The sequence below is a fragment of the Choloepus didactylus genome, chromosome 3 (genome assembly GCF_015220235.1).
Source record: "Choloepus didactylus isolate mChoDid1 chromosome 3, mChoDid1.pri, whole genome shotgun sequence".
In the NCBI taxonomy this organism is placed as follows: domain Eukaryota; kingdom Metazoa; phylum Chordata; class Mammalia; order Pilosa; family Megalonychidae; genus Choloepus; species Choloepus didactylus.
Window position 1 is genome coordinate 49787434 of NC_051309.1, and position 15232 is coordinate 49802665.

Sequence of the window (15232 nt, forward strand, 5' to 3'; positions counted from 1 at the left end):
ACAACTTACTTTGCAGAAATAGAAAAAATGACACCCAAATTTATTCGGAAGGGCAAGGTGCCCTGAATAGCCAAAAATATCTTGAGAAAGAGGAACAAAGTGGAAGATCTCACACTACTCAACTTTGAAGCATATTACAAAGTTACAGTGCTCAAAATAGCAAGATACTGGCATAAGGGTAGATACACTGACCAAGGGAATTGAACTGAGTGTTCAGAAATACACTCGCATCTATGGACAACTGATCTTTGATAAAGCAGTCAAGCCAAAGCAACTGAGACAGAGCAGTCTCTTCAACAAATGGTGTTTGGAGAACTGGATATCCATTTCCAAAAGAATGAAAGAGGACTCCTATCTCACACCTTATACAAAAATTAACTCAAAATGGATCAAAGACTTTGTGCCAGTTTGAGTGTTTGTGTCCTCCAAATGCCATTATCTTTGAAGTAATCTTGTAGGGCAGACATATTAGTGGGGATTAAGTTGGAACGTTTGGATTAGGTTGTTTGCATGGAAATGCACCCCACCCAACTGTAGGTGATAACTCTGAAGAGATATTTCCATGGAGGCATGGCCCCACCCATTCAGGGTGGGACTTGATCAGTGGAACCATATAAATAAGCTGGCAAACAGAAAGAACTCAGTGCAGCTGTGAGTGACATTTTGAAGAGGAGCTACAGTCAAGAGGGACACTTTGAAGAAAGCACAGGAGCTGCAGATGAGAGACAGTTTGAAGACAGCCGTTGAAAGTAGACTCTTGCTCCGGAGAAGCTGAGAGAGACAAATATCCCAAGTGCAACTAAGAGTGACGTTTTTCAGGAACTGCAGCCTAGAGAGGAACGTCCTGGGAGAAAGCCGTTTTGAAATCAGAACTTTGGAGCAGACGCCAGCCGCGTGCCTTCCCAGCTAACAGAGGTTTTCCGGACACCATTGGCCACCCTCCAGTGAAGGTACCCAATTGCTGATATGTTACCCTGGACACTTTATGGCCTTAAGACTATAACTGTGTAACCAAATAAACCCCCTTTTATAAAAGCCAATCCATCTCTGGTGTTTTGCATTCCAGAGGCATTAGCAAACTAGAACATACTTAAACATCAGCGCTAAGACCTTAAGACTCTTAGAAAAAAATGTAGGACAATATCTTAAAGATATTGTGATAGGAGATGGTTTCCTAGACCTTACACCCAAAGCATGAGCAACCAAAGAACAAATAGACAAATGGGATCTCCTCAAAATAAAACACTTTTGTACATCAAAGGACTTTGTCAGAAAGGTAAAAAGGCAGCCTACCCAATGGTAGACAATATTTTGAAATCACATATCAGATATATTATATTCCAGATATATAAAGTGATCCTACAACTAAACAACAGAAAGATAACCCAATTAAAAAATGAATAAAAGACATGGACAGACACTTTTCTGAAGAGGAAATACAAATGGCTCAAAAACATATGAAAATATGCTGAACTTCACTGGCTATTAGGGAAATGCAAATCAAAACCAGAGTTGTTCCTACAGATCCCAAAATAAGCCCTCCCATGAGAAGAAGGACAGGGCTCAAACTGTCAATAGTGTCAAGGTTGAGAAGTCCTGTAATTTGAGTGAAAAGAAAAGTAGACAGACTCCATTGCAGCTGATAGATTTCTATTCTCATTGACTTTGCCATCCTCCTTCTTTTGGCAGGCTGAGCCACAACCACTATCCATTAGTCTTGTATCTAACTGTAATGATTATCAACTCATAATGCACAGCAGGTTTTTCTTTTTTTCTCAATATCTGTCCAGAGATCGTCTTAAAATGATTGGGGTTACCTATAAATAATGCTTCACTCATGGGCTTCACTCCAGACCTAATGAGTCATAAAATTTAGCAAGAACCTCTGGAGATTCTCATGCATCAGAAAGCTTGAGAATCATTGCCCTCCATCATCTCAGAAAATGGCCAGTGGGACAATAACCTGATTATTTATGTGCAGTCATGGCCCTGGCAAAGCTAGATTTCACCATGGTTCATCCCTGCATTGTTTTTAAGCAGCCTTAATAAGATATATTCACATGCCATACAATCCATCCAAAATGTACAGTCACTTTTAGTATAATCACAGAGTTGTGCATTCATCATCAAAAATCAATTTTAGAACATTTTCATTACTCCAAAAAGAAAAAACCCATACCCCTTAGCAGTCCCCTCTCAATCCCTTTATCTTTCCCCAGCCCTAAACAACTACTAATCTAATTCTTTCTCTATAGATTTATTTATATTTACATTTTAAATAAATGAAATCGTACACCATGTAGTACTTTGTGTCTGGTTTCTTTCACTTAGCAGAGTGTTTTTTAAAAAAAAAAATTTTTTTAATTAGAGAAGTTGTAGGTTTACAGAAAAGACATAAAAAATACAATTTTCCCATATACCCCCCACTGTTGACACTGTGAATTAGTGTGGTAAAAATTAGATAAAATAGATTAAAAATATTAAAATATTACTGTTAACTATAGTCCATAGTTTACATTAGGTGTTTTTTCTGTATACCTCCCTATTATTAGCACTTTGTATTATTATTGTACATTTCTTGTAATTCATGAGTGCGCACTCTTATATTTGTACTACTAACTACAGTTCATTGTCCACAAAGTTCACTATCTTATACACTTCCATGTTTTATGTTCTAGCTTTCCTTCTAGTAAAATACATGACCCCAAACTTCCCCTTTCAGCCACATTCACAAACATAATTCAGCATGGTTAATTAAAATCACAATAATGTGCAATCATAACCATTATCCATTTCCAAAAAAATCTACCTAAATAGAAATTATGCACAAATTAAGCATCAGCCCCCCATTCTTTACCCCCATTTTATCCCCTGGAAAACTATATTCTAAATTCTAATTCAGTGAGTTTGCTTAACATAATTAGTTATATCAGTGAGATCTTACAATATTTGTCCTTTTGTGTCTGGCTTATTTCACTTGACATAATGTCCTCAAGGCTCATCCAGGTTGTAGCATGCAACCGGACTTCTTTCCTTCTTACAGCTGAATAATATACCATCGTATTATATACTGCATTTTATTTATCCATTCATCATGGGACACTTGGTTTGCTTCCATATTTTAGCAATTGTGAATAATGCTGCGGTGAGCATCAGTGTGCAAATGTCTGTTTGAGTCCCTGCCTCTATTCTTCTCGGTATATACCTAGTAGAGGTATTGCAGGATCATTTGGCAATTCTATACTTAGCTTCCTGAGGAACCACAAACTGTCTTCCACAGTGGCTGCACAATTTTACTTTCCCACTGGCAATGAATGAATGTTCCTATTTCTCCACATCCTATCCAACACATGTAGTTTTCTGTGTGTGTGTGTGTTTTAATATGCTGGCCATTCTAGTAGGTGTGAAATGATATCTCATTGTGGTTCTGATTTGCATTTCACTAATAGCCAGTGATGTTTTGCATTTTTTCATGATCTTTTTAGCTGTTTGTATTTCCTCTTTGGAAAAATGTCTATTCAAGTTCCTTGTCCATTTATTAATTGGGCTGTTTGTCTTTTTGTTGTTAACTTGAAAGAATTCTCTATATATTTTATAAATTAAAACCTTATTGGATATGTGGTTTCCAAATATTTTCTCCCATTAAGTAGTTTGTCTTTTCACTTTCTTGACAAAATCCTCTGAGCAAAAAAGTTTTTAATTTTGAGGAAGCCCCATTTATCTATGTTTTCTTTCATTGCTTGTGCTTTGGGTGTAAAGTCTAAGAAACCATTGCCTACTACAAGATCTTGAAGATGCTTCCCTATATTTTCTTCTGGGAGTTTTATGGCCCTGGTTCTTATGTTTATGTCTTTGATCCATTTTGAGTTAATTTTTGTATAAGGTATGAGGAAGGGTTCCTCTTTCATTCTTTTGCATATGGATATCCAGTTGTCCCAGCAGCATTTGTTGAAAAGACTGTTATGTCCCAGTTCAGCTGTAAGACAGAACAATGACACAGAACATATAATAATGTGGATGAACCTTGAGGACATTACATTGAACAAAGTTAGCCAGAAACAAAAGGACAAATACTGTATGGTCTCACTAATATGAACTAACATTAATGAGCAAAACTTGAGCGTTAAAAGCTGATAATACAGGCTACCAGGAGATAGAAAGAGGGTAGAGATCAGGCATTTGATGCTGAAGGACTACAGAATGTTCAGCAGGATTGATTGTATAGATCCATAAATAGATAACATAATACTGTGTGATGGTAGCACAATATTGTGAGTACACCGAACAAAGATGTCCACGAGTAAAGCTGAAAGAGGTGGGATAGGGGCATGTATGACACTTGAGGTAAAGATTGAAGATAAAGACTGGGACTGTTTAACTTAGCAAAAGCTGGAGTGGTCACGATCGTGACCAAATGTACAGATATAAAAAGGTTCTTGCATTTGGGAGAACAAATGAATGTGAATAATGCAAAGTGTTGAAGAAGAGGAAGGTATGGGAGGAAAAATATAATCAAAGCAAACTGGAGTCTATGGTCAACAGTAACATTGTAATATGTTTCCATTAAATGTAACAAAGGCAATTGAGCAAAGCTAAATGTGTATGAAAGGGGATATAAGGGAGGGCTATGGGATTCTTGGTAGTGGTGTTGTTGTCTGGCCCTACTATTATATATATATATAAAGTATTCTATGATATTTTATTTTTCTTTTTATTATCTTATTATTTGTTAAAAAAGACAGCTTTTTTTTGTAGTAATCAATACATTCAATTGCTGACTCTAGTGATAAATGCACAACTATATGATGATACTGTGAACAACTGATTGTACACTGTTGAAAATTATATGGTATGTGAACATAGCTCTATAAAATTGTAGGAAAAATATAAGTAGGGATAAAAATGCTGGAGAAAATGTGGAGAGAGGGATATACCTATTTACTGTTGATAAGGAGGCAGAATGTTGTAGCCTTTCTGGAGAACAGTGTGGTGGTTCCACAAGAAGCTAAGTATGTGGATACCATAAGGTCCTACAACCACATTAGGGGGCATTTACTTGGAGGATCTGAGAGCAGGAACATGAATGGACATTTTCATACTGGTGTTTATGGAGACAATATGCATGATTTTCAATGGGTGGAGGTGGCCTAAGGGTACATCAACTAAGGAACAGAGTGGTGAACTGTTGCGTGTGAATACAATGGAATATTGAGCAACTGTGAGGAGTGAATCTGTGAGACATGCAACAAGGTGAATGGATCCTGTGGACAGCATTTTGAGTGAAATATGACAAAAACAAAGGCAAACACTATAATGCCTCACCGATATGGACTAACTACAATGTGTAAACTCAGAATTGAATCTTAGAGCACACGTTATCAGGGGAATGCTTATTGTTCACATCTGTTCCTCAATTGTAGTGGCTATCTCCAGATTCTGAGATGCTGATCCCTTTGTATATAACATGATGGTTCCCTGGAACTTTGGGTATCTGTGCGACACCTGAAACTCAGAGCTAGAGCTCGGCAGATATGACTGTCAGTATTAGCGCATACAGCAACTGTTAAAAAAGGTGTAAAAGAGTCCAGACTTCAATTAGAGATATGAATGAAGCAGATCTAGTTAGAACTCAGGCAAACTGGGCCAAAGGGTACGGGTGCTACTGACTATGTTTTAGAACTTTGACTTCCATGTGAGACCAAGGGACAAGATGTTTATTTGGTGCAGGATCTATATTTCCTAAACAACTTAACTTGTATAGTTTGCTCAAATACCATAATTACATGGCACTTTGAATAAGGAAGTGAGACCTGGTGGGTTTGTACAGGTTAGTGAGAAATAGTGACACATCCCAAAGTAATTTGGACAGAAAATAAAAATATATATGCAGGGCCCCCCTGAGGGGCTGGGGGAAAATGCAGAAGTGTTGGACTTCCTCACCTGGATTGTTGCTGATGTTTTTACAAACATTGAGGACTGGCAGTTTGGTATGCCCAGCCCTCTATCATGATGCTTGCCCTTATAGAGAATGTTACTGCAAAGGAGAGGCAAATCCTACTTATAATTGTGCCTAAGAGTCTCCCTCTAGGTACTTTTTTGTTGCTCATATGTGGCCCTCTCTTTCTAGCTAACCCAACTCAGCTGGTAAACTCACTGCCCTCCCCGCTATGTGAGACCTGACTCCCAAGGGTCTAAATCTCCCTGGCAATGCAAGATATGACTCCCGGGGATGAATCTGGACCCAACATCATGGGATTGAGAAAAAATATCTTCTTGACCAAAAGGGGAATGCAAAATGAAACAAAGTTTCAGTGGCTGAGAGATTCCAAATGGAGTCAAGAGGTCACTTTGGTGGGCTTTCTTATGCAATATATAGATAACCCTTTTTAGGTTTTGATGTATTAGGCTAGCTAGAAGTAAATACCTGAAACTGTGGAACTGCAACCCAGTGGCCTTGACTCTTAAAGATGATTGTATAACAATGTAGCTTACAAGAGGTGACAGTGTGATTGTGAAAACCTTGTGGATCACACTCCCTTTATCCAGTGTATGGATGGATGAGTAGAAAAATGGAGAAATGAAAAATAGCATTGGGGGAATGATTTGGGTGTTCTTTTTTACTTCTACTTTTTATTCTTCTTTTTACTTTTCTCTAGTATAAGGAAAATGTTCAAAAAATAGATTGGACTGGTGAAAGCACAACTATATGATGAAACTATGAACACTTGATTGTACACCATGGATGATTATATGATATGTGAATATATCTCAATAAAACTGAACTAAAAAACATATTTGTTCATTTTATCTCAATTATTGAGCACTCTAGGTTTCACTAAGTTATACAGTCCCAATCTTTATTTTTCCTCTTTCCTTCTGGTGTCCCACATGCTCCTAACCTTCCTCTTTCAGCCATACTCACAGTCATCTTTGTTCAGTGTACTTACACTGTTGTGCTACCATCACCCAAAATTATGTTCCAAGCCTCGCATTCCTGTCTTTTCCTATCTGTCTGGAGTGCTCCCTTCAGTATTTCCCTTATAATAGGAACCTTGTTCACAAACTCTCTCATTGTTTGTTTGTCAGAGAATATGGTAAACTCTCCCTCATATTTGAATGACAGTTTTACTGGATATAGGTTTCTTGGTTGGTGTTTTTTCTCTTTCAGTATCTTAAATACATCACCCCACATGCTTCTTGCTTCCATGGTTTCTATTGAGAAATGCACATATAGTTTTATCAAGCTTCCTTTGTATGTGATGGACCACTATTCTCTTGCTGCTTTCAGGATTCTCTCTTTATCTTTGACATTTGATAATCTGATTATTAAGCGTCTTGGTGTAGGTGTACTCCGATCTATTCTGCTTGAGGTATGCTGTTCTTCTTGAATCTGTAATTTTTTGTCTTTCATAAGAGATGGGAAATTTTCAGTGATTATTTCCTCTGTTATTGCTTTGCCCCTTCTTTTCTCTTCTCCTTCTGGGACATCCATGTCAGATACATTCATGCCCTTCATGCTGTCATTCAATTCCCTGAGACGTTGCTCATGTTTTTCCGTTCTTTTTCCTATCCGTTCTTTTGTTTGTAGGATTTCAGGTGTCTTGCTCTCCAGTTCCTGAATGCTTTCTTCTGCCTTTTGAAATCTGCTCTTGTATGTCTCCATTGTGTTTTTCATCTTTTGTGATGTGGCTTTCATTTCCATATACTCTGCTAGTTGTTTTTTCAAACTTTTGACTTCTACCTTATATTTGCCCAGTGTTTTCTTTATATCCTTCAACTCTTTTGCCATATCTTCCCTGAACTCATTTACTTGGTTTTTGAATTGATTTAGCATATTTCTTACAAAATCTTTAATTGATTGTTTCATGAAAGTGAAGCAAAATCTCATCTGTATCTCAACTGAGGTGTAAGTTTGTTCCTTTGATGGGGCCGTATCTTCATTTTTCCTAGTGTAATTTATAGTTTTCCATTGTCTAGGCATCTGATTTCCTTGGTTATCCCAATCAGATTTTCCCAGACCAGAACAGTTTCAGGTCTCAAAATGGAGCTGTATTCAGTGTCAAATTTCCCTGAGGGTGTGTCTTAGAAAATAGACAGACTTTCCTGTGAGGCCTCTAGCTGCTATGCTTTTCCTAACCTGCCCAGCAGCTGGTGCCTGTCAGTCTGTCTCTCTGGACTGGTGTAAAGAGGTATGTTCCCTTTAATGCTCAGCTTAGGTTGTTTCTGTTTTGACTATTTTCCCCCAGGCCCTGGGGTCTGAGTTCTGAAGGGAGAGCAGGCACTAGAGCTGGGCCCCACCTCCTTCCTCTTCAGGAAGATATGCCCCCTATGGAGTTATCTTTTGCATTTGAATTACTCCTTTGTCTCTCTGACTCTGTTAACTCCACCCCTCTCTTGGCCATTGTGCTGGGAACTGAAAATGGCTGAGGCTTTCTCCATGAGCCTCTCTGGTTGAGAAAGAGAAAAGGGGAAACAAAGCCCCGTTTCAGAACCAGTCCACAGCCCCTGTCAGTCAGAGAGAGCACCCAGTCTTCTGGGCTACCTTTCCTGGGGAACAGGTATTTCTGGCTCTCTAAGGTCAGTATTTTTTTTCTTCTAAGTATTTCTTTTCCATCAGCCTCACCTCCTCTCCACTGGGAGCAACCTCAGGGTACTTTCCTGCTTGTTAGGGGTTTGTCTGTCTGTAGCTTGTATTCAACAGACCACATTTGTTAATTAAAACCCCAGTTGGAGCTAGGTTATGCTATATTTGCTCACTCCAGGAATGCTGATTTCTCCCACAGCGAGGTCTTGCAGCTCAGCCTGCCATGGAGGCAGGGGGCTCCCAGCACAATTCCACAGTTTTTACTTACAGATTTTATAGTGCAATCTCAGCCATTCCACCCAATTCAGGTTGGTGTACGATGTGTGGACAGTCACAGTTGTCCCCCAGCAGTTGTTCCAGATTATTTACTAGTTGTTCTGGTTGTTTATTCGTTGCTCCAGGGGACTAACTAAATTACACACCTCTTTGCTGCCAGTTTGCTCCTCCTCCACCAAAAGGACATATTTTGAGCCATGTTATACTTATCACTCAATATCATACTTTCTCATATTCTCACAAGCTATTTCCTCAGCCTGGAAGTAAGAAATAAAGAATTCCCTTCTTCTTTATCTGTCTAATACTTCATTCTTCATGATTAAATTTAAGGGCCATTTATTCCATGAAGTCTTTATTGAGCTTTCATTACATGCTAGTCTATATTACAGGGTTATCATAATGATAGTTAATATTTATGGCTTAATATCTGCCCCCAGACATTGTTCTTCATAGTTCTAGATTATGGGTGTACCTAGCCGCCTTTCCTCTTAAAGCAACCATTTTCATATCTGTATCATAGAATTTATCAAATTTTGGAAATTGTTTCTGCTCAAACTGTCAACTCTATTTTTAAATTTTGTATACTAAGGGTATACAGTGTTTACCAATCCTGATATTCTATTATGTGTTTCTATATTATGCATTCTATTAAATGCATGTTTGATTAATATCTTTATTACCCTAGAATGAAGCTCCACAAAAAGAGGCACTTCATTTTTTTCATCCCCACTCTATCCCATTTGTCCAAATCAATGATTCACAGGTAAGAGGCCTTCAGTAAATATCTGTAGTATTCAATGTATGCTTGAATAAATACTTTAATCTTTCTGTATGTTTCTGGAGATATGGAGTTCTCTATGCAACAGCCCAGGTCTCAAGTGCCTGTTTCTAAATAGCCAAAATCCCAATCTTGATACTTGACTTATTCCTTATTGTCACACCATGGAAATTAATTTTTATATTATTTACAGGTTACCCAAACCAAAATTAACAAATCCAGACACCTGTTTTAGGCAAGCAGATTATTATACAAATAAAACAGAGATAAGGGCCAGCACAGAGAGATTTTAAAAGACTGAAGACACACTTCCCTTGTCATTCTGCCTTACCTCCTTATTTCTGTACCTGGCCTTCAGAGTGCAGCCAAGAGAGTGAGTCTAGAAGCTGGTGCATGATGGGAAGACAGTAATGGATCTAGGTCTCTGGCCCTGAATCCCTTCCAATATTTTTGTTTTATTATGATAATTTCTAAATTCTATCCCTACCAGCTTTTACTAAAGAACTTTTGCCACTGGTCATTTCCACAGTTATGGTATCTTCCTCATTTTCATTTCTACATGATTTGTCTACAAACCTGCAAATATTCTCCAATGTCTGACATTAAAATATAATATACTGTATTAATCTCATTACCCCCTCTATCTTTCATACCTATCACTTCTCTACCATTAGCAGCCAACCTTCCTTATGCTCCTTCCATTCACTCATGAAACTCTCTCATATGGATTCTGCCCCCATGACACCAATACATCCATGTTGCTAAATTCAATACAAACCTTATATGAAACTCATTTGCATGTGATGCAGTTGACCAATCTTTCCTTCTCAAAACACTCCTGGATGTTATGATATGCTTTCCTAGTTTTTTTCCTATGCATCTCTAATTCTTTTTAGGCTTTGTTTTTTTTTTTTTTTTTGGCTTAACTTTAATATTTTGGGGCTCCTTAAAAATCAATTTGATTTGACCTCTCTTCTTTTTACCTTATCTGTTTTCAAAACTATATATTACATTTTAAAAACTGAGTGATAGCTCCTCAAATTGTATTATAAGTCCAGGAATTTCTATTGAGCTTCAGACACATATATCCAAGTAATACTAGTCAGTCAAACCAGAGAACTCACAGTTATTCTAGACACCTGAATTATGTAATCCCTCACTGACTCTTTTCAATTTTCCCAAAATGTATCTCCCATCTACTCAGTGTAAATATATTGGAGCATGAGCTCACAAATAAGAGAACTTTGTTTCAAAACCAAGATACTCTACTTTCTAGCTTTTTAAAACTAGGCAATTTGTTTAATTTTTCTGTGCCTTAGCTCTTATATCTTGGCTATGGAAATTAAATTACCTAATTTATATAAAGCATAGAACAGTGACTGGCACGTAGTAAGTGTTAGGGAAATCCCAGACACCTGTTAAGTGACCATTGCCTAGACCACACATAACCCCACCTCATTCTCTGGGGAAGCCGCAGACACATGCTAAGTGGCCATCTTCCCATCTTCCACTCTCCCCAACTCTTTTTTTAATTGTGTGCTATTCCACAACCTGGGGGAGATGGTCAGTCTAAAGAAAAGGACTAGCCAGACCTTAAACTCAGGCTTATCAGAACAAGAATTCTCAAAGGCAGTGCTCCCTGCACCACCCACCCTCACCCCACAAGGTGGATAAAAGCCACACTCAAACAGTAGAATTGGGTCTCTTCTTTGCAGCAAAGTGGGGCACATGGAGCTGCTATCTATCAACCCTTACCTAGAGCAGTTTTCAGCCACCCTGGGATTCTGGCCTTAATGACACTCCTTTCCTTACTCTTTTGGAATCTTTGTGCTATGTAAGTGACAAAGAGATTGCCTCTTCTAAATTGTTTATTCTGTACAATACAGGGATTATTTGCTGAAAGTTTACATGTGTTCCCACCATGCAGTATTGTAGCAACTTGCTCCAGTTAATTTTAACAGTTGTTAGTATTGTTATTCTCATTATCCAACTTCTTTCTATGTCTACTGTCAATTAATCCAATCTCTCATTATCTCTTACTTGGATAACTATAATAATCTTTCATTTCTGATCTTGCCTACCTCTAATTTATTCTTAATATGTCTATAAGAATGGTCTTTAAATAACTGAAATCTTATTATGTTCTGGTTAAACAATTCAATGATTTCCTATTGTACTTAGATCAAAATTCACTCTTATAATTATCTTTAAGACCCTCCATCTTCTGGCCTCTACTCTCTCTCTCTCCTGCTCCATCTTTTCAATATTCTCCCTCTTCAGTGGTCCAGCCAGAATGATGACCCTTCATTTCCTTCATTGCCATGCCCCTTTCTAACTTAGGGCATGGCAGAGCATTTTCCTGTGTCTGAATCTCTTCACTTCACTCTTTACCCTTCATCTGGCTATTTCCTTGTTTTCTTTTCAGTCTTGCATTAACTGTCACAGTGTCAAAGAAAGCCCTAAGTCCACCAATTTAAATTAAGTCCTCAATTATGCTATCTAATGGTATTCTGGACTTTTCCTTCCTGGCACGTACCATATATTATATATTTTTTTATTTATTTAATTTAAGAAATAGTCAGTGAGTACCTGGTTTTCAGGCACTCTTCTACAAACTAAACATACCAGAGTAAACAAATCAGGCAGTTGTTTCTGCTTTATTTTATTTGGTCTTCATGAAGCTTGCATTCTATTGAACTTTCTATAATATAAATTCTATTTGCATTAAACAATTTTTTCATAATCATCTATTTAACTTTTGTCTATTCTCAGAATGTTCACTGCTTGATTGCAAATGATCTTGTCTTTTTAATTTTTTCACATTGCCCCCAATGTCACAGCAATTTTGAATATATTATTGAAGGACTAACCTGCACCATTTATATATTTAACATATCTAAAACTTTGGGCATTATACCTCATTTCTATAAGTTTAAGCTTCTTCTCTATATAATGGCAGGATATAAATATGAAATTTTCATAGTTGATGTGATATTGTTAGATATTATAAATAAAATACATAGCACATAACAGGTTTCAATCAATGGTAGGGATTTGTAGTCAGCAGTGTAAACCTTTGATCATAAATCATGTAATTGAGTTATACTGGGGAAAGAAGGAATGTAGAGTTGGGTAACATAAATTTAAATCCTGCTAATATTAGTTATTTTTATGATATTAGCAAAATACAACATCTCTCTGAAACTTAGATTTCTCAGTTACATAACAGATTTATTCCTACCACAATGCATGAGCAGCAAGATCAAATAAAATAACTTTCATATAGCTAGTTGCAAACAATTAAGAAATACAGAATTGTTAGGTGCTGACATTATTGTTATTACTTTTCCATGATCAGTACAAAAGGATAGTAATTAGAGAAGGCATGAAAAAAAGACAAAATGCCAAGATTTAGCAATTATATAGCCCTCACAGCTTGTCAGACATTGGATATCATAAGGGATTTGGATGTCTGAAACTATTGAAATCCTACAACAACCTAGAAGGCAGTTATTATTAATTTTCCTTTATTTTCCAGATGAGGAAACTTAAAAACAGGTATTCGGTAACTTTCCCAGTTACCCAGTTATCACAGCAACTAATGGCTAGACTAGGATTTGAAGCTAGAGAGTTGGGTTTCAGACCCCATATTTCAGACAATATGTGATTGGATAGCAGATGAGTCATGGCTTCTGATTTAAAGGAAATTGTTCACACTTCTGCCAAGGCCACCTTTTCCCTCTCAGGTTAGCCAAGAGGATAATTTCAGGGACTATGTAGGGTATCATTGGTGTGAAAACATTTCATATCTTAACTTTAAAGACCCATACCATAAAAATGTCAAAAGTGAGAAAGAGTTTTTGAAGAATGACCCTTAAGCAGTCATGTTTTAAATGAATACAGTCCTGTTTAGGATATGAGATACTTAGAGGAAGGAAGTCCAGCACCTGGAGATTTATGGAAGCCTGACATTTAATGAAAACTCTAAGGGTCTTGCTAGAGCTTTATTATATCAATTACTCATTCACCTCATATATAGCCTAATATTTTTTATTTTTAAAATGCCTTGCTAGCAGAACTGGCATTAAAGTAGTGCCTCCAATTGCATCTTTGAGTGGATCCCATATAGCATCTAACTCCCTGCTCACCTAGTTTATAACACGTGATAAGTCTGCTTATGTGATTTTGACTAGCAGCTAAAGAATAATATCATTTCCTATGGCCTTTAGGGTCCTGAAGGAGAGAGCGTCCTTCTACTTGCATATTCCCTCTTTCATCTGTCTCACCGTGGGTCTTATGCCAAAGCACACAGCTTCTACATGTAATCCTGGGAAACCATTTTATAGCTTAGGTTTCCTATTGGACCCATGAGAAAGTGCCATGCACAGCAAAATAATTGCCAGGTGTTATCAACAGAAATCAGGGGAACCTACATGGGAATGGATTGTAAGTATGTTGGATTCTGGTGGAAGGAATACAATATTAGATTGGACAAATTTGGTTGAAATGGGTGCGCTAAGCAAAAATTCTGGGGTCAGTTTGTTAAATCAAGTATAAATGTGTCTCCAAAAATTTTCATGGATGGTTGACTAAAACTTTTAGTCAAGGATAACCTATAATAATGAAGTTGAAATATCCTTGGTACTACAAAGAAAGGAATCTAAAGTTTTAGAAGATGTGAATGTTTGAGTGGATTTAAGCCAAAAGAACCTCTTACCAATTTTCAGTTATGTGCCTGAGTTTGTCCGAGGACATTTCCTTAATCAAAGCAATGAGAAATGAGTTCTTGAGGGGAGTTTCAGCAATGCTGAAGAGCTCTGTGATGGCTATTTTTTGTAGGCCAAAGATGAAAGTTGGACATAAAACTGGATTCCCTAAATTTATTGAGGCTAATGGGTTCCCAGGGACTCCCTTTATTCAATGGGCATAATGAGATCCCAGAGTGGCAGAAGCCAAGTGGCAGCACTTACTCAGCACAGTTAAACTGTATACCGTTATAGTAATGGGCAGCAGAACCAAGTAATCAACATAGTTTGATCTGCAGAGATTCTTGGTGTTAGCTATTTGATCGAATAGTCCTTAGAACAGAAGTAGACAGGCAGCCTATAGAATCTTACTGTGTTGTATAAGAGGAAAAACACTTGGTCTGGTAAAGAGAGATGTGATTTGGATCACTGCATGAGAATCCTGGCCCCTCAACCTGTTTGCAGACTTGAGCCAGTTCCTGGACCCAGGGTTTCTTCAATACAGAAAAGATTGTTTTCCCTTAAGGAAGGACTTTAATACATCACCAAACATTTATACTGTAACTCTACCTCCCAGACTTCCCTAAAGAATCCTGCCACCATTTATCAGGGTGATTGGGCATCATGGAAGGGGAATAACCATGGAAGGGGAATAACCAGACCCTTTGAAACTATAACACCTTAGCTCTGACAGCAGTCCCTGTAGATTCAAAATGCCACTGTGGTACATTAGTCAGAAGAGAGGCTTATGGAGACAAGGTGATAAATGGAATTACGGTTTGAATCTATTCCACAATAGAACTATGGGTCCATGAACCTACCATGTATTAATATCCAGGTTTAAAAGTG